We start from the raw sequence: 19,751 nt of genomic DNA, 5'->3' as shown, positions 1-19,751 counted from the left end.
CCCCCCCTCCCCCCCCCCCATCCCCGTGCCCACCTCTGGGTAAGGACGGGGCCGCACCAATGGCAGCGTCATAGGACTGCAACCACCAGCCCCATCCTTCCCCCCCACATCCCCTCCCCTCCTCAGCGCTGCGTGGGAAATGGTTGGGGTGGGATTCTGGGAGAGCTGGGGCGGCTTGGCCTGCAGAAGAGGAGGCTCAGGGGGATCCCAGGCACGGCCATCAGCCCCTGCAGGGAGGTGCAGAGAGGACGGAGCCGGGCTGCACCCAGCAGTGCCCAGCAGCAGGACCAGAGGCACTGGGCACACACTGCAGCACAGCAGGTTTCCCTGTATGACACCTCTGAGCCCCCACATTGGGTCAGTGTCATTGGCTATTTTTGCCAATGGTCACGATGCAGGAGTTGAGTGCATCCTTGTGAAATCCACCAGGTATCCTAAGGCACGAGGTGCTGCTGGCACTCCTGAGGTTTTTAAGGGGCAGCAGGGAGAACTGGAGGGCTCAGGGCAGTAGCTGGGGGCTCTTGGAGGCACTTTGAGGTGCTGCGGGTTCAGAATTGTGTTTTTCCTCCCGTTTCACACAGAAGGTGGCAGTTTGGCTCAGTTCCTCGAGGTGGCAGCAGGACCCCCAACAACAGAAATGTCTGCTGCCCAGAGCCCCATGTATAGCTGTGAGAATGATGGAGGGTGTACTAAACGTAGCACATGCACAGGGCTTATGATTACCGTGACACAGGGATGACATATTCGTATAGCCTTTCTATTATGGTGCCAGATAGTATTTCAGCGTTAGAGAGAGATGAATCGTCGGAGAGTATTCCATCGTAGTTTAAGCCTAAGAGGGCACCATCCTATAACAAAATACAGAGTGAGCCTTAAACGTTGTCATTCAATTTAGATCCCTAAAGCAAAGCAAAGCAAAACAAACATGCAAACACAGCAGCTCCTCTCCTCCCCCTAAAATAATGGGTGAAAGTCTCCCACCTGCCGCCTTTCACAAATTGCACGGCCGTTTTATGGAAAACAGTCAGTTAAATTGCAAACTAAACTGAACTCCTATTTTCTATAATTATGAGACGTACTGTGAGTCCAGAAGGAAAATCCCTACTGCAGAGACGCACAAAAGCACGGAGCATTTGTGCTGCTCTTCTCAAGAGGAGCATTTCCAAAAGAGGGCACCAGGTACATGCTTTTAAACTGCATTCCTACTGCTTTCTTGAGCCTATTTCCCCCTCCTTTCCCCACGACTTCCTCCACAACGGGTACGGACCACCCTAAATGGAAAGTACTCACATTTTGGCTGTCGTATGTTGTGCTTTTCGACACCAAAACCTGCCTTTCCTTTGTGCTGGAATAATCTCCTTTTTATTACAATTGGCCGTGTGACAGGGAGTCATTGCTATTTCACCGTGTTACTGCATTCACACCCACAGCTGAGCAGCATAGATATGGCTTTACTGTTGGGTTCCTGACTGCTCAGCCAGTTTTGTTCTCCCTGGCTTCTCCCTGACTCAGAAGAGTCATAGACATGTTAGAGCTTAGAGTTCCTTTTTTTTCCTGTACTGTAGGGCTTGGCCTCCAGTTTTGGCTTTGTTTATATCACAAGGTGTCAGATAGCAAATTAAGTTCAAGGCAGTGCAGCTGATGCACTGGGACAGCAGCAACATTCCTTATGGTTGCTAGCCAACCTAGGAAAAGTTACCCTCTCCTGTGCAGATCCTATACAGCCTTCCCACAACCCCTAAGGCCTCTTCCAAGAGTTTGGAACTCAAGCCCAGCCTCTTCCAAATGCTGAAAGAAAAAACAACAGCTGTTAAATTTCCTTTATGTTTCTTGCATCTTATAGTACATATGGTTTAGAAAACACTACGACAAGCTTAATATGGAATGGTCTTCCTAGCCTCAAGCAGCAGAAGTAACTTCTCCCAGTTAGGCAGGGAATTATCCATTTTTCCTATATAAGAAAAACAAGAATGTTTGCATGGTAACAGAATGTTTACAATCTGACATCCACATCCACTGTAAATCCACCGTGTTCAAACAGCAGTCAGATAACACAAACGAGAAAGAAGCATGAAAGTGGAGGAGTCTGTGTAGAAGTGGTGGTACTTAGGAGGAAGGCACGGTCTGTCTTTATGCTTTGTGGATACAATCAGATCAGAAAGCATTGTGCTTTATGGCACAGTTTCCTTGGCCAAAGGATGCTTTGGCAGCAGAGGTTTGCTGTGAGGAGGCATTAGAGCACTGAAGAAAAGGCTGCTGTGCACTGGGCCCAGAGACATCAGCTCACAGCACGTCACTGGTGATGGATATCTGCAAGCTTTGTGTCTGTCAGTGACTGCTCTGAAGGCTTTGTAGTCAGCTGTCCGTGGCTGTTTTGCTTTTTAGGGTGTAGGAAGAGATGACAACACACCAATTGGAGTGATGGTGTCCTACTCGGAAATGGATGTGCTGGATGGCAGAAGAGGATTCTTGGCCAAGTATGGAATCATCTCTGTTCCTTCACAAAGGTAAATTTTTAAAAGGTAAACACACAGAGGTGGATTTGCAGGATGCCTTGAAGGAGGTGACCCTCACTTGACATCAGTCAGGTGTTTCAGTGCAGCTGAGATTAAGGAGACGTTACAAAGCTCTGAAAATGTTCCTGAATGTTGTTCAATTGTCTAAAAGAATACAAGCAATGCAAAAAACAAGGAAAGAAAGGAGCAGAACAGCACCAACTGCATGTCCTGAACAGAATCCAGCTTTAATAGAGATTAAAAATTATTCCCATTCCTTTTTCTTCTTAGTGACTTAATTTGTTCTCACCTTCTCTCTCTGCTCTCTCCACACGCCTTCCCAGTTCTTACATGTCCTGTTCTCCTACTGTTGGACTCCTGTCGTCTTTATTTCTCTTCCTTTCTACCTTTGGAATCCCTTCCCTGATGCCCCTTCCCTCCTTTGCCTCTTCTGTCTTTTCTAACTTCACCTCTCTGCTGTCTTCCTCTCCTCTACTTTATTTCTTTTCCATACTCTTCTCTCCCTTTTCTCGGCGCCGTTATTTCTCTTCTTCCTTCTTCTGCACTTCTGTGCTCTGCTGTTCCCTCCTCTCAGTCCTCCCCTGCCCATTGCTCCTCTTTTCCTTTTCTTCTCCTCACTCCTGTTTCCCCCTGTGTCTGCCTTACCTCTTCCCACTGATGTGGCGACTCATCTACTCTTAGGTTCTTCTCCCTTAGTATTATCCTCTCCTCTTCTGCTGGGTCATCTTCCCTCTGTCCTTGCTCCTCTTCAGCTGGCTATTAATTCTCCCCGTGACGGCTCCTATTGTGCCATTCTTTCTTCCCCGCATCCTCACTTTTCCTTCATCTGCGTCTGCACTCCTCTTCCACTGTTCTTTCTTCTGTCTCCTCAGTCCTCTTTCTTCTGCATCTGCACTCCTTTTCTCCTGTTCTTTCTTCTCTGTATCCTCACTCCTATTTCTTCTGCCTCTGCTCTCCTCTCTGCTCTTCTTTATTCCCTGTATTCTCACTTATCTATCTTCTGCATCTGTTCCCCTTCTCCTGTTTTTTCCCCTGTATCCTCTCTTCTTTCTTCTGACCGCTCTCCTTTCCTGCTCTTCTTTGCTCCCTGTATCATCTCATCTTCTGCATCTGTACTCTTCTGCTGTTCATTTTTTCCCTGTATCTTTCCCCTCTTCCCACCTCCTGTACTTCTGCCATACCTCTTTTCTCTCTTCTCCTCTTAAGCTCCTCTCCGCTTCTGCTTTTCTGTCTCATCTGTATCCACTCATCTTTTTTTCAGCTTTTCTTCCCACCCGCTTGTTTTTCTTACCTTCATCCTCTTTTTCTTCTCTTCCTCTTCTGCTCTTGTTTCTTCCCTGTGTCTGTTCTTCTCTCCTTCTGCTCTTATCCTTCTCAGCATCTGTCATAGCTTTATCCTCTCTTCTCCTCTTCTGCTCATCTCCTCTTCTGCTGTCTTGCCTGTATCAGATCCTTTCCTCTGTTGCTCTTTTCATCTTCTGCACTTCTTCCTTACCTGTATCCTTCCTTCTTCTCTTCTACTCTTGTTTTACCAGCATGCTTTTTCCTCCTCTCCAGCTCTCCAATCTGTTCCTGCTCATCTCTCTTAATTTCATCCTCTCTTCTGCTCTTCTCTCTTACCTGTATCCACTCTTCAGAGGCCATGAAAAGAAAGGTGCTTGCGAAGCAAAGGCAGGCAGGTGCTTGCCTAGCAAAGGCAGGTAAGGGTGTGCTTGAAAAAGGTCTGACTTGAAGCGAGGGTGCAGAGCAGATTTAACCTCTGCAGGCGTGTATGCCAGAGCATGAAGCATCGTCAACGAGCACGGGGTAGCACCAGCTTGAAACAGGGGAAGCTTCCACAGAGCCCCCAAATGGAGTCCCAGGGTGATGAGATGAAGCTGATTTTGGCAGCATTAAAGGTGGTTTTCCAGGATCTGTGCCTTCTAGGGCTGGGGGCTGTCACTGGGGTTGCTTTCACAGGACACGCCTCAGCCCACCTCAGGACCTAAGGGGAGTCTGTTGGTGACAAATGTGTCACTGAGTGACAGCATCAGGGTGGGAATATGTGGAACAGTGGCTCTGAGGGGGGTCAGCCCCAAGGAGAAAGCCTCCCCCATGGAAGAAATGGATTGCTTAATGCCGTGGGTGAGATGTTGGAGAACAGCAAATTAATGAGGTTAAAAGGTGCCGCCCGGGTACGTTGGGAACCTCCTCCCACCCTGCAAGTGCTGTCCAAAGCTCTCCAGTGCCCCCTGCTGCTCTTTGCAGTTCCCCACTAAGCTCCCGTTGTCTCCCAGTATTGTCCAGAGCCTCCTTGTGCAAACTCAGTGCCCCCCAGTGCTGCCTGGAGCCACCCCAGTGCTGTATGCGGCCCTCAGTAGCCTCCCAGTGCCCCCCAGTGGACTTCCCAGTGCCTCCAGTAGTGCTCAGTGCCCCCAGTTCAACACATGCACTGCTCAGCACGTGACTGTCGCCTTCCCCAGGAACAAAACAAGGCAACAGAGAGGTTGACAGCAGCGATGGTGATGGAGATGTTCAGACTGGAGGAGCTCTTGGCTCGCTGCAGCCACCCCGGCATCCCCAGAGGTGGGCACGGGGACCTGGGGGGGCTTTGGTGCTGCACAAACGACTGCAGGCAGAGGTGTAGGAAAGTGAACGCCAAGCATTTAATAATTGAACGTACAAAACAGCAAATAAATGACGATAGATATTCCCAACCGTTTCCCACCCTGACAATTGTTTCTGATCCCACCCCCTAAAATTCCCACCCTCTAATTAATTTCCCACCCCCCAGCTCCCACCCCGCAATCAATTTCTCACCTTCCCCCCCCCCGCCCCCGGCTCCCTCCCACCAATAGTTCCCTCCCTCTGCAAAACACTTCCCAGCCCCCCAGATTCCCACCCCAATAATTCCTTCCTCCAAATTCCAACAATTTCGGAGTGCAACATGATCAGAGTACAATTTCCCACCCAGAATTGCCACCCCACAAAATTCCCTCCCCCTCCCCACATCTCCAATGCCAGCAGTCACGAAGTCCAATCCTTTTTGATGCCAACCATCTCCCACAGCATCCATTTCTCACCCCAGCAGTTCCCCACCCCCCAAATTCCCACCCCAACAATATCACAGTAGAGCCATTTCATTTCCAACCTCAAAAAGATGCCAGCGCCCCAAGAATTCCCACCCCAAATTCCCTCCCCCCACCCATTCCCCACCCCAGATTCCCACCCCAACAATATCACAGTACAGCCATTTCATTTCCAACCCCAAAAAGATCCCAGCACCCCAAGGATTCCCACCCTCAGTTCCCACCCAAAGAATTCCCACCCCAAATTCCCTCCCCCCACCCATTCCCCACACCAACAGTTCCCCACCCCACAACCACCCCCCACCCTAATATTTGCCACCCCAGTAATTCCCACCCCCCAACCATTTCCCACCGCCCAGCCAGCATTTCCCAGCCCAAAGCTTTGACAGTCCAACACTTTTGCGGTCCATCAGCTTCGGAGTCCCGCATTGCCCCAGCCCAAGATGCCGTTTGTGAACAGCCCAGATTTGGAGGGGGAAGGCTGGGGCCAGTGCTGGTGCCCCCGGAACACTGCCGCTGCTCTCTGGGCATCGTGGGGGCCAGCAAGGAGCCCAGGGCTACAGGGAGCCGTGTTTGTCGGCTATGGCCACGTCTCCTGCTACACCAAGTGGGCCGGTTTCTTGGCACGCTCCCTCTTGAGCACCTGTTGGGCTGTGATGGGCACCGAGTCCTCCTGCTGCGCGCCGTGCTGACACACAGCCAGCTTCGCCTAGCGCCGGTGTTTGTGGCCTGGAACATCCTGGCCCCGCGGCAGCTTCCTCTTTCTGGCTGGGACGTGCCCAGTGCTCTTGCCTTTTGTGGTGGTGCAGGTGGGCGCTGGGCACTTGGCTGGCTCGGTGCTGTCCCCATGGTGCTTGTCTGCCACCCGGCAGGAGATGCATCCGGGTGGCAGGGCCAGGCGGGTGAGAACCACGTGGGGCTGCCTCCGCTGCACCCGTTCCATGACCTGTCCACTTTGCGTGAAAGGAGGCACAGGGTGCTTGGCTGGCTCAGTGCTGTCCCCGTGGTGCTTGTCTGCCACCCGGCAGGAGATGCATCCGGGTGGCAGTGCCAGGCGGGCGAGAACCACCCGGGGCTGCCTCCGCTGCGCCTCTTCCATCAGATGTGCTGTGTGGGGCAACAGGGGTGTGGGGGCAGCCAGGGGGGGTGGCAGTGCCAGGCGGGTGAGAACCACCTGGGGCTGCCTCCGCCGCGCCTCTTCCGTCAGATGTGCGGTGCGGGGCGACGGAGGCGCAGGGGCAGCCAGGGGCGTCAGCACGGGCAGCTCAGGGGATGCTGGCTGCCAGCAGAGCGAGTTGCTGAGGAGCCCTGGTTCAGGTTGTGTCTCTTTGCTCAGCTCCCTGCTGGCCCTGGAGGAGTCAGAGTGCTCTGTGATGGAAGAAGAGGAGTCGAGACTGCTGGAGACATCTGGGCTCAGTGGCTCCGTGTCAGTGATGCACTGCATCAGCTCTTCCATTTGGCAGCTGTTTGCAGTGTCTTTGGTCCCCTCTCTTGTGACACCGGGCAGGTCCTGGTTGTGCTGGGGGACCTCCAGAGCACTCGCTGCTTCTGAAAAAGCATGAACATCCCCCCAAACGATGATGGCAGTCTTCCCACACCCGCTCGGTGCAGGCACCCACCCGTCACCTCTGCGGACCACAGTCTCACCGTCAATCCAGGTGAGCAAATTGTCAATTTCCACATCATTGTCAAGTCTGTCGGTGCTGGGTGTCTCTTCTGGAAAAGGCAGAAAATCCCCATCGGGGCAATGCCAACTTTCCCACGCCCACTCAGTGCAGAAACCCCCCCACCAGCTCTGCTGCCCCTCAGAGAGAGACTCACCGTTGTTGATCCACGTGAGCAGGTCATCAATGTCTGCGGTGTCGTACAGGATGCCTGTCTTGGATGTCACTTCTGGAAAAGGAAGAAAATCCCCGGTGGGGCAATGCCAGCTTTCTTTCCCACACCCACTGGGTACCAACGACCCCCGCCAGCTCTGCTGCCCCCAAACTCACCGTCGTTGAGCCATGCCAGGAGATCATGGATGTCCGCGATGTCCTCCGGGATGTCTGCGCTCGTTGTCACTGCTGGGAAAGCAAGGACATCCCCAGTGGGGCAGTGGCAGCTTTCCCACAGCCACCCGGTGCGGACAGCCTGCCACCCGCTCTGCAGCCCCTGAACTCACCGCCTGATTCCAGCGTCGCAGCGCTGCAGGCGAGCTGAGCTGTGGCGGGATGGGGGCACACGTCGGTGGGCGCTGGGTGCCCCTGGTCCTCCGTGAGCACCACGGCGTCTTGAAAGGGCTCCATCGGTGGCTCCCAGGTGGCGGGCAGGGTGCGGGGCACGGGGAGCACCTGCTCCTGCAGTGACGGTACCTGCAAAAGAACTGGTGGGGGGCCGGGGCGGCCGGGGGCCTGCGGCAGGCAGGTGCCTGCGGGCTGCGGGGGCTCCCCGTGGAACACAGCCCCAGGCCACAGCCCCATCGGCTGCTGGGGCAGCAGCGTCCCTGCCAGCAGGGGGTGTCCCCAGCAGTGAGCAGGGGCAGTGGGGGGAGCCATACCTGGGTGCAGCCCCCCAGGTAGCAGCTGCAGCACAGGCAAGTGCAGCCCCACAGTTGGGGGCAGCCCCCCAGGCGGGAGCTGCGCTGCCTGTCCCCAGACACCTGGTACCCCAGGCCAGACAGAGGCCTGAGGCGCCAGGTAGGTGGCAGTGGGGACAGGGAGGGGTCGGGGTGGTACCGGCATCGGTCCGCGGATGGTGGGCTGCATCCAGGCAGGGTCTGGTGGCGGCACAGTCGCTTCAACGAAAATGGCGTCGGGTGTCAGAGGCACCGTCAGCGCTCCTCGAGGGATTCTCTCTGTGGGGAAAGGCCAAAGTAGTCGCTGGGGTGAGATCTGGGGGGCTGGGGTGGGATCTGGGGCACAGGGGTGAGATCGGGCTTACAGGGGTGGGATCTGGGGCTCTGGGGTGCTGGGGTGGGATCTGGGTTACCAGGGGTGGCATCTGGGGTGCTGGGGTGAGATCTTGGTAACAGGGATGAGATCGAGGGCGCTGGGGTGAGATCTGGGTTACAGGGGTGAGATCTGGTGTGCTGGGGTGAGGTCTGGGTTACAGGGGTGAGATCTGGGTTACAGGGGTGAGATCTGGGGTTCTGGGGTGAGGTCTGGGTTACAGGGGTGAGATCTGGGGCGCTGGGGCCCGGTGAAGCACGGGAGCAGGGGAAGCCTGCTGCCTTACCTGCCATGACAGCTGGAGAGTGGCAGTTAGGGGAGCCCCTCCCCCAACGGGGGGTTGCGTGACCGTTGGGGTCAGCCCCTTTCCCCCAGGCTTGAGATGGTTTGATTTTTCGTAGGCAAACATCCTTCCCATCCCAGTTGTTTCCCATTCCAATGATCAGTGACCCTCCCAATGGGCATTTTGCAGCGCAGTGCTCTTCCTTCCCAAGGGCCTCCCGTCCCAGTGGAAGTTGACCATCCCTGCAATGAGTTCTCACCCCTTGGGACAGTTTTCTCTCTGAGGGAGGATATTCGGGCCCAGTGGTTTCCCACTGTCACCAGCCAACACTGGGTGGGGTTACCCGGGCCTTTAGCAGTGAAGGTGAGCCAGCGTTATCTGTAGGGCTCAGAGATGGAGGGGCTGTCAGTGATCGATGACCGCAGTAATTGGAGGCAGCAAAAAGGCACTGTGAGGTGGCCATCCTCTGTACCACTGCAGTGGAGACAGATTGGCACTGGTTTGGATTGGTCTGTGTTTGAAGGGTGGGCTATGGGGTGGAATTGGCTGGACAGTCGCAGCCAGAGAGCTGTGCTCAATGGCTCTGTGTCCGGGTGGAGGCGGTCACGAGTGGTGTCCTAATGATGTTCAGCAAAGCCAGGGCAAGGTCTGTGAGGGGCAGAGAGACTCCGGAAAGCGTCCTGGGATTGCTTCTGTGCGGCAGTTGGGGGCCTTGGGGAGTGGGGGGCCTGTGTTGGTCTGTCTGTAGGAGTCTGTAAGGAGGGCTGTGGGGCTGGTTCTGAGGTGGAAGTGAGGGGTTTTGTGTGCTGAGGGACTGTGGGGACTGTCTGTGAGGAGGGTTCTGGGGTGGTTTCTGAGGAGAAGGTTTTGGATCTGCGGGGCTGAGGGTCCTGTGAGTGACTGTAGACCTCTGTGGGGAGAGTTCTGGTGTGGTTTCTGAGGGTTAAAGCATTGGCTTTGGGGGCTGAGAGGTTGTAGGGGTGTGTGAGCGAGGAGAGACTTTGGGACTCTGGGGCACTGAGGGGCCCGATCTGATCCCAGGGGCATAAGGAGTTTGATTTCCCCTGTGTTTTTCCCCCAAACCCATTTGTTCAACCAATGGAAATCGAAATATACAAGATGTTTCTGAACCTGGCAAAGTGTCCTTCACAGCACTGATGTGTTGGACTGCTGGGATGCTGGCTCTTGCTTTTTTTTTTACCGTGGTTTCAGTGATGGAGTATGCCACTGCAGCGGATGGCCCCAGAAGGGTAAGGACCAAAGAGGCAGGGGGCCATTGAAATAGTTGTATTTCATTTTTTTATCTCCCAGCTGTTTCATGGAATCTGGCTTGGATGTCTAGAAGTAACTGGAAGATTCTTGAGGAATGTCTGGGATGTTTTTTTTATCTGGAGGAGGTGTGCCCATCAGGCTGAGGTGTTGCATCTGTCCCAGGTTCCCTGATGTGACATCGTACTGCAGCTCCCCCAAGGGGTCTTGCATATGCATTGCTTGTGCTCGTGTGTATGACTCCAGAGGACATCCCAGCACAGCTCTGCTGAAGCCCAGTGGCGGTGGGAGGAGCAGAGGACAATCTCAGGTCCTGTGCTCTGAGGTGGATGCTTTCTTCCCAGAAGCACTGCTGGGCAGGATCTGATTGTACCTCCGTGTCCTCTCTGTGCCCAAAACTGAACACTGTGCTTGAGGTGAGGCCTCGCCAATGCCGAGTACAGGGGCAGGATGATTTCCCTCGTCCTGCTCACCTCACCACTCCTGATCCAAGCCAGGATGCCATTGGCTGCCTTGGCCACCTGGGCACACCGCTGGCTCATATTCAGCCACCTGTCCATCCGGACACCAAGGTCCCTTTCCGTCAGGCAGCTTTCCAGCCACTCCTCCCCAAGCCTGGGGGGATGCCTGGGATTATTGTGGCCAAAATGCAGGACCCGACACTTGGCCCCATTGAATGGGCCCATAGAATGGGCCCCCCCATTGATGGGCCAGTTAACCTTGGCCCATCGACCCATTCTATCCAGGTCCCTCTGTAGCGCCTTTCTCCCCTCAGGCAGATCAACACTCCCTCCCACCTTGGTGCCCTCTGCAGTTACTGAGGGTGCGCTCAATCCCCTCATCAAGACTGTTAATAAAGATGTGGAATAGAAGCAGCCCCAGTACCGAGCCCTGGGGGACACCGCTCGTTTCTGGCTGCCAACTGGATTTAACTCCATTGAGCACAACTCTGTGGGCCTGGCCATCCAGCCAGTGTTTCACCCAGCGGAGCATATGCCCGTCCAAACCGTGGGCAGCCAGCTTCTCCACGAGAATGCTGTGGGGTACAGTGTCAAAGGCTTTACTGAAGTCCAGGTAGACCCCATCGACAGCCTTACCTTCATCCGCTAAGCGGGTCACCTTGTCACAGAATGGAATCAGGTTTGTCAAACTGGATCTACCGTTCGTCAGCCCATGCTGACTGGGCCCGATCCCCTGGTTGACCTTTAATTGGTCCATGGTGGGTCCAGGGGGCAGCATGGTATGATGCTGGAGCAAGTACCTGCTTTTATTTTTTTCCACCTTGGCTCTGGACTATGCAGTTTACGGAGTCTGTGTCCAGTACTGGGGAGAGTGGCGCTGTCAGAGCCTTGCAGGAAGCACGTAAGGTCTCAGTATGCTTTGGAGCTTGTTCTCCGGTCACGCTGTGTGCCTGGAATAACCTGCTCCAGCTTTTGGTGCTGTTATGTGTATGAGAATGGGGTTAGCCTGATGCGAGAGTTAGGCTCAACAGCGCAGGCAAGATTTTGGAGCATTGTGTAAGTCAGAAGTCTGTAGTGGGAATATTTATTAAAGGAGCGAAGGAAACGTCAAAGTGTGACGTGGGTCTACAGATGAAGCTCTGAAGGAAATGTCGTATTTGCTTTGCAAAAAGTTTTGGTCATGAACTCGGCGATGCTGGGCTCTTGTTACCAAAGCTTGTCTCAGCATTTCGGAGGGGCAGCCCTCATCTTCCCAGTAGACAGTGCTGTGGAGTTGAGCGCTGATGGAGCCAACTCATACCTCGCTCTGTAGGATCACACTGCGTAAGGGAGTAAACCTGCTGCCATGTGAACTTTACTCTCAAGGGAAGAATGATGTCATGGGCGTGAAAGGGGAGAAACAAGTGTTTGCTGACTTCCACCTATTTTTATTTCTCATTCTTTATTTGTTTAAATTTTGTTCAATAGGATAAGCAAAGCCAAGAAGAAGTCAGAAGGCCTGACCCAGAACATGGTGGACAGGTTCATCCAGGTAAAGGCAGAAATCTTCCCTTGATACTTTTTACCTATTAAAAAAATGTGCTGAAATGGCTCAGTGATCGCAAGTGATAACTTTGCTGCCAGTACTGGTTGAACAAAGTAATCTCTCTCATAAGAGATGCTTTGAAGTGGTTGTGCCCGTGCAGGAGGAGAGAAGTAAGCCTCCTGCTTGGGTGCTGCAACGTGATGGAAAGCGCAGCAATGACAGCAAGGTCCTAGGCTGCAGCAAGTGAGGATTTGCTCACATGCCAAAGCTGTGGGCAGAGAAAGAAAGGAAAGAAGCTGCCTAACTTCAGCAGGTTTCAGGTATGCAGGGATCTCCAGCGACATACCCTTGCCCCTCCACTGCCAGCCCTTCAAGGGGGTCTCAGAAGGGGCAGACCCTGGCTCCAACCCTTCTGGTCACTCCTTGCATGCACGTTTCCTGTCAGCACTGAAAATGACCAAACCTACCACTGAGCAACACGCTGAGCCCCCACTCACCTTGGCAGAAGTCCATTACAATCAGCACTTTGCACACACCGCCGCTGCTTACTGAGTTTCTACTGGAATCAACGTATCCGACCATGTTCCTGCAGCCAGACAGATCCTGCTGCACGATAAATACCTTCAACGTGCTGAACAGCCATGTAGAATGAGCTCTACTTTAATCTCTCGTTCCTCGACGAGGCTTAGCTTTCCTAGCTTTACCCCTGCCTAAGCACCAACTTCTGCCCCTTGGCCGTAATCATCACACACAACAGGATCAAATCGGAGGTCTGTCTCCTCCTGCTTTCTTTCCAGAAGGATGTGAGACAAACAACAGAGAAACAACGAACATACGGAATTAAGCCATTTGGTGTTGGTCCAGATGTTTGGATATTCCCTTCGATGGCCCAGGCCACGCTCACTGAGCTGCTCCTCCTTTGTTCAGGGGGGAAATGGTGCAGGTGGCATGCAGTGGCTATGCACAGCATGCGTCTTACTTGCTTTTCCTCCTCTCCATCTTCCATGAGCAAACAGCATCTCCAATCTTTCCTTGCTCAAAAACCACTTAGGTAAAAAAGAACTGGCAAGCTCGCTTTTAGAATTACCTTCTCTATACAACCTGGTGCTTTAAAGCACAAGCTTTCCTAGCAATGACTGACCTCTGACATGCTGTAAAGCAAACAAGGGCAACGACAGAGCCTTTCTTTGAGATCTAGGCACTATAGGACAAGCTATCAAAGAAAGAGCAATCAACTCACCCCTCCGAGCGAGAGTTTGGAAGAAAGGGGTGAGCTGAGGAACACAGCCTCCTCCGCTTCGAAATCTGGATCGCTGGAAGAAGGGGGGGACGGACCTGGGGGGGCGCAGGGGGGGCTGAGGAGACCCCTGCGGACTGACTGCGTACGCGCTCCCAGAAGCACTGCTGGGACGGAGAAAGAGGAAGGGTGGATGTAGGCTCCCCCAGCTCCAGGCACTCATGTGCTCACGTACTGGCTCAGGCTGTGACCTGGCAATTCCACTGCACATGCTCAACCTGCAAGGAAAAGTTATTCCTGTGTCTCTAGGCTTCGCACACAATCCCAGGTGCAACAGTCAGCCCAGTTCTCAGCTCAGCCTTACCAGCAGCAGAAATCCAGTTTATGCCAGTAGTAGTGTTTTTCTCTCTTTGGAAACACTGTACTGCTGCATGAAGCAGCGGTTGAAATGCTTCTTTATTGCGCAAGAGCTAGGAAATAAGAAAAGATTTCCTGATGAGGCATACGCTTCAAGGAGGCACCGGACGAGTGGAGACAGTGGAAGGCATTGGCAAGTCCAACCTTTGTTACAAGCTGCTATGTGAGATCCAGTGCCAACTTTTCCCACCCAGTGTGAGGAATAGTGAGGATAAATCATGCCCAAAAGCTTCCGTGCACTAGAACACAAAATCCAATAGATCAGCAGCTGCAGAGAGAGAAATTCATCTCAGCCCAGAAATCCTCCCAGCTGTGTACTGACTGGAGTTCCAAGACTGCGGCATCAGAATCACTCGCCTTCTCTGGGTGCAGTCTAGAAGACGAACACCCCCAAACACACCTGCTTCTTCAGCTTTTCCTTTCCCATCAAGTCTGGGGTTAATAGAAAAGATTTTTTCCTGTCCCCTCTTTTTCCTGGGATTACCCTCTTTGGGGTAATGATTTGCATTTTGGGGGTAAATGATTTGCATTTCTCTTGTGCCTTCCTGCAAGCACACCTGCTTCAGGGCACATTTCATCCCACCCTTAGGCCTTGTAAGAAGCACTATGGCAAATCCACATGCAGAAAATACAGTCATTCCATTTAGTAACAAAGAAACCACTCTGCCCTTGCTCCTGCCTCTTGCCCCTGCCTCCTCCTGTGCTGCTTGCTTATCTGGGAAGTGCTTGTGGGCCACTAAAAGAAATCCCCACACGCCAGAAAATACAGACAAAAAGAGACAGGCAGAAAAGCGGCACTAATGCTTTGTCACTGGTGGGAATCTCCACAACAGAAAGCGTTGTGCTAAACGTGTGAGGTTAAGGGATCATCACTATCAAGATAAAAGTCACAGTATGGAAGATTTAGCGATGGCGTGCTGACTAGAAGAAAAAAACAACTCTTGCCTCGTGTTTTTTTCTTTTGGTCTCTCTTATCATCATCTATTTATCTCATTAGCAGATCTGAGGTTGACCAAAGCCTGTTGCCATGAGCTTTGCTGAACCCATCAAAACTGAGGCTCAGAGGTATTACACCAGCACATAGCATAGGAGAACCCCATCACCTCCATCGTCAAGGGAAGAAGAAAGGGGAACTGTCACAATTAATTACCTCCTCTAAATTGATAGTGGCAGGCTTCTCGTCACACACTACTGCTGTAAAGCAGAACAACAAAGATGTTTACAGCTGCGATAGGGATTTTTGCATACGTGCAACCACACAAGGCTGAGCACACTCCTGTCCCTCTGACATGTTGAGAAATAGCCAGAAGAGCGCAGTGTTCTCTTGCTGTCAGGCTACATACTCCAAGCATTCCCAAAGGCATGCTGTTCTGTAGAACACGCTGAGCCGCCCGGACAGTTGGTGCAGGAAGAACGCAGCAGTATCAGCGCACTCCATCCCGGGGATCTGAATGCATTGGTGGAGAGAACAGGGAAATAAGAGGTAAGAGAGAGAAAAAAACAAAGCAGGCAAATAGCACAGCTGTCCCCAGGGGGCGGGGCTTAAGGCAGGGCCTGTGCCGGAGGGTGGCCCAGCACAGTCGGGGCCTCGGGGCCCAGTCTGGAGGGGGCCTGGCACAGCTGAGGCCTCCTCTGGGTCCAGACCAAAGGGGGCCCAGGCTGGAGGAGAACCAGGCTCAGTTGGGGCTGCTTTGGGGCCCAGGCTGGAGGAGGACCAGGCTCAGTTGGGGCTGCTTTGAGGCCCAGTCCGGAGGGGGGCCTGGCACAGTTGGGGCTGCTTTGGGGCCCAGGCTGGAGGAGGACCAGGCTCAGCTGGGGCTGCTTTGGGGCCTAGTCCGGAGGGAGGCCCGGTACAGCCAGAGCCTTGTGGCAGCAGTCCAACTCTCAAGTTCAACCTTTAACCATAACCTAAAATGGTAACCGTAGTGAAAGGTAGTGGCAGATGGAGCTGCTTTACTGTGTTTTAATTTTCCCAAGAATGGTGAAGGACTCAAGCTAGTAAAGAAAGACCCCTTTCTGAAGAGCAGGACTCAGAAGGTATTACCAGAGAGCAGATCTCCCAGTAGAGATTCTTCCCCTTAGACAGCCAGCCCTTAAATGAGGTTAGGGAGGGCTGGGACCAGGCTCCACCCCTTTTCTGCACAGGTGAAACGCTTCCAGCTGTGCTCCGCAGCAGACCATGTTTTAACAAAGGTGAAAGCCTGTGAAACAAAAGAATCCCTTCTTACTTGTTTCACGTTTGTGTTTGTTGACCGCAGTTCCAACCAGGTGGACTCTCAATGTCTTGCAAGCGACACCTAGAAGCAGGTACAGGCAGGAGGCACAGCACCCTGCAACCTCCAGGTGAGTGACAGCAGCCAGGAAGGGCTTTGGGCTCTGCAGGGTGATTGTGTGGAGCATTATGCACAGGAACAGCTGAGTCTAAAGATGATGGCAGAGCTGCAGAGCTAACCATAATAGAGAGGCACAGCGGCTCAGCTCGTTTCCCACCGTAACGCAGGAAATAAGAGCCACGAGGGAAATGCAGACGCACTGTGCTTTCCTCTTTTGTCTCGTGCCTTCTGGCCCTGTCAGAGGGGAGGAATGAGCTGCGCTTCCGCAGAGACCTTCCTCTCACAGCCACTCACCCCTCAGGTTGGAGCATGCCTGGCTGCAGGGTGGGAAAGCCAGTTCTTGCCTGGTGGTATCTGCAAAGCTGAAAAAGAAAGACAAACTATGGCCTGTTCTCTCATAAAGTGAGAGGGGAGATCCTGTGCTATTGGGCTGCAGTCAAGAGTCTGAGAGAGTCTGTGTTGTGTGAGATTTTAGAGAGAGCGCTGGGGAGTGTGGGAGCAGTGCAAACCTGCCGGGATGCTTTTACTTTCAGGGGCCTTTGTGCAAATGTTCATGTCCTAGAAGCACGTGGCGGAGCACGTCCTGGGATCAAGGTGCCATGGACTGGAAAACGCAGCTCTGGACATACAGGCTTGGCGGAGTTCCTGTGTGAAGACAAAACTCCCAGTACTCCAGAAACGTGGAGGCAGAAGAGCAGTGACAAGGTATCTGTATGTCTGTCAGTATATGTGCACAGCAGGCCCAGCTGCCCCTGCTTCCTCCCTCCACCGGATCTTCTGCTCCTGGAGTCTCCTGTGGCATTGGTGGCGTGGGGCAAGTTATTTTGTCAAGCAGGATCTACCATTCGTAAACCCATTCTGACTGGGCCTGATCCCCTAGTTGACCTTTAATTAATCTCAACAGTATCCTTTCCATAACCTATCCTGGCCCTGAGGTAAGACTGATAGGTCTGTAGCTACCATGCTCATCTTCTGGCCGTTTCTGAAGATGTGCGTCATATTTGCCAGTCTGCAGTCCACATGCGTGTTTCCATTTAGCCAGGACTGCTGAAGGACGATGGAGTGTGGCTTGGCAACCACATCCACCAACTCCCTCAGCACTCCAAAGTGCAGTCCATCTGGCCCCGTGAACTTGAGCATCCAGCATTCGGTGCAGGTCCAAAATCATCTCATTGTGGATAATGCAGGGCCTATTCAGTTCCCCATCCTTACCTACCAGCGCAGGGGATTTTTTCCCAGGGAGTAACAAGTCTTGCTATTAATGACTGAGGCAACAAAGGCATTAAGTACCTCAGCCTTATCCTGATCCTTGGTCACCAAGTTGCCCTCGGCGTCCAACAAGGGATGGAGATTCTCCCTTGCCCTCCTCTTGCTGTTGATGTATTTATAGAAATATTCATTGTTGTCCTTCACCTTACTGTCTGAGCTCAGTTCTAGCTGTGCTTTGGCTTTTCTAATTTTCTTCCTGCACAGCTTTGCTATGTACCTGTAATCATCATAAGTAGCTTGACTACTCTTCCACAAACCATAATCTTTCATTCTGCTCTTGAGTTCCAGTCGAAGGTCTCTGTTCAGCCAGTCCAGGAGTGCGTGGGCAGACAAAGAAGCGTTGTGCAGGCAGGGAAAAATGAGTGCTGTGGGTCCTGGGAGCAGCAATGCGTGAGGCTCCTCCTGCTAGTGCTCTTCCGCTGGAACGTCCCTTTGGTTTTCTACTTGGGAGAATATTTGAACCCGTTGAAAAAGGTCTGACTTGAAGCGAGGGTGCAGAGCAGATTTAACCTCTGCAGGCGTGTATGCCAGAGCATGAAGCATCGTCAACAAGCACGGGGTAGCACCAGCTTGAAACAGGGGAAGCTTCCACAGAGCCCCCAAATGGAGTCCCAGGGTGATGAGATGAAGCTGATTTTGGCAGCATTAAAGGTGGTTTTCCAGGATCTGTGCCTTCTAGGGCTGGGGGCTGTCACTGGGGTTGCTTTCACAGGACACCCCCCAGCCCACCTCAGGACCCACGGGGAGTCTGTTGGTGACAAATGTGTCACTGAGTGACAGCATCAGGGTGGGAATGCGTGGAACACAGTGCCCAGGGCAGAGCCAAGCGGCGCTGGGGGGGGGGGTCAGCCCCAAGGAGAAAGCCTCCCCCATGGAAGAAATGGATTGCTTAATGCCGTGGGTGGGATGTTGGAGAACAGCAAATTAATGAGGTTAAAAGGTGCCGCCCGGGTACGTTGGGAACCTCCTCCCACCCTGCAAGTGCTGTCCAAAGCTCTCCAGTGCCCCCTGCTGCTCTTTGCAGTTCCCCACTAAGCTCCCGTTGTCTCCCAGTATTGTCCAGAGTCTCCTTGTGCAAACTCAGTGCCCCCCAGTGCTGCCTGGAGCCACCCCAGTGCTGTATGCGGCCCTCAGTAGCCTCCCAGTGCCCCCCAGTGGACTTCCCAGTGCCTCCAGTAGTGCTCAGTGCCCCCAGTTCAACACATGCACTGCTCAGCACGTGACTGTCGCCTTCCCCAGGAACAAAACAAGGCAACAGAGAGGTTGACAGCAGCGATGGTGATGGAGATGTTCAGACTGGAGGAGCTCTTGGCTTGCTGCAGCCACCCCGGCATCCCCAGAGGTGGGCACGGGGACCTGGGGGGGCTTTGGTGCTGCACAAACGACTGCAGGCAGAGGTGTAGGAAAGTGAACGCCAAGCATTTAATAATTGAACGTACAAAACAGCAAATAAATGACGATAGATATTCCCAACCGTTTCCCACCCTGACAATTGTTTCTGATCCCACCCCCTAAAATTCCCACCCTCTAATTAATTTCCCACCCCCCAGCTCCCACCCCGCAATCAATTTCTCACCTTCCCCCCCCCCGCCCCCGGCTCCCTCCCACCAATAGTTCCCTCCCTCTGCAAAACACTTCCCAGCCCCCCAGATTCCCACCCCAATAATTCCTTCCTCCAAATTCCAACAATTTCGGAGTGCAACATGATCAGAGTACAATTTCCCACCCAGAATTGCCACCCCACAAAATTCCCTCCCCCTCCCCACATCTCCAATGCCAGCAGTCACGAAGTCCAATCCTTTTTGATGCCAACCATCTCCCACAGCATCCATTTCTCACCCCAGCAGTTCCCCACCCCCCAAATTCCCACCCCAACAATATCACAGTAGAGCCATTTCATTTCCAACCTCAAAAAGATGCCAGCGCCCCAAGAATTCCCACCCCAAATTCCCTCCCCCCACCCATTCCCCACCCCAGATTCCCACCCCAACAATATCACAGTACAGCCATTTCATTTCCAACCCCAAAAAGATCCCAGCACCCCAAGGATTCCCACCCTCAGTTCCCACCCAAAGAATTCCCACCCCAAATTCCCTCCCCCCACCCATTCCCCACACCAACAGTTCCCCACCCCACAACCACCCCCCACCCTAATATTTGCCACCCCAGTAATTCCCACCCCCCAACCATTTCCCACCGCCCAGCCAGCATTTCCCAGCCCAAAGCTTTGACAGTCCAACACTTTTGCGGTCCATCAGCTTCGGAGTCCCGCATTGCCCCAGCCCAAGATGCCGTTTGTGGACAGCCCAGATTTGGAGGGGGAAGGCTGGGGCCAGTGCTGGTGCCCCCGGAACACTGCCGCTGCTCTCTGGGCATCGTGGGGGCCAGCGAGGAGCCCAGGGCTACAGGGAGCCGTGTTTGTCGGCTATGGCCACGTCTCCTG

General features: G+C 53.4%; 2 long non-coding RNA genes across 4 annotated transcripts; both read left to right on the top strand.

Annotated features, from left to right (window-relative positions):
* The first annotated feature begins 59 nt into the window (after window positions 1-59).
* Window positions 60-5,212, top strand: LOC121106659. The gene is made up of 2 exons (XR_005839409.1): window positions 60-2,507; window positions 4,979-5,212. It is a non-coding gene; the product is annotated as an uncharacterized LOC121106659 (long non-coding RNA).
* A 9,880-nt stretch (window positions 5,213-15,092) lies between these two features.
* Window positions 15,093-18,781, top strand: LOC107050584. Of its 3 annotated transcripts, none has more exons than XR_003077401.3 (3): window positions 15,093-16,049; window positions 16,573-16,744; window positions 18,548-18,781. It is a non-coding gene; the product is annotated as an uncharacterized LOC107050584 (long non-coding RNA). The 3 variants fall into 3 exon arrangements; XR_005839408.2 differs by lacking the exon at window positions 18,548-18,781 and adding an exon at window positions 17,597-18,541; XR_005839407.2 differs by lacking the exon at window positions 18,548-18,781 and adding an exon at window positions 17,591-18,541.
* The last annotated feature ends 970 nt before the right edge of the window (window positions 18,782-19,751 follow it).

Source organism: Gallus gallus, chromosome 12, assembly GCF_016699485.2.
Source record: "Gallus gallus isolate bGalGal1 chromosome 12, bGalGal1.mat.broiler.GRCg7b, whole genome shotgun sequence".
Lineage (NCBI taxonomy): Eukaryota > Metazoa > Chordata > Aves > Galliformes > Phasianidae > Gallus > Gallus gallus.
The sequence above is the reverse complement of the archived record's forward strand: the minus strand, read 5'-3'. Positions and strand labels throughout refer to the sequence as shown.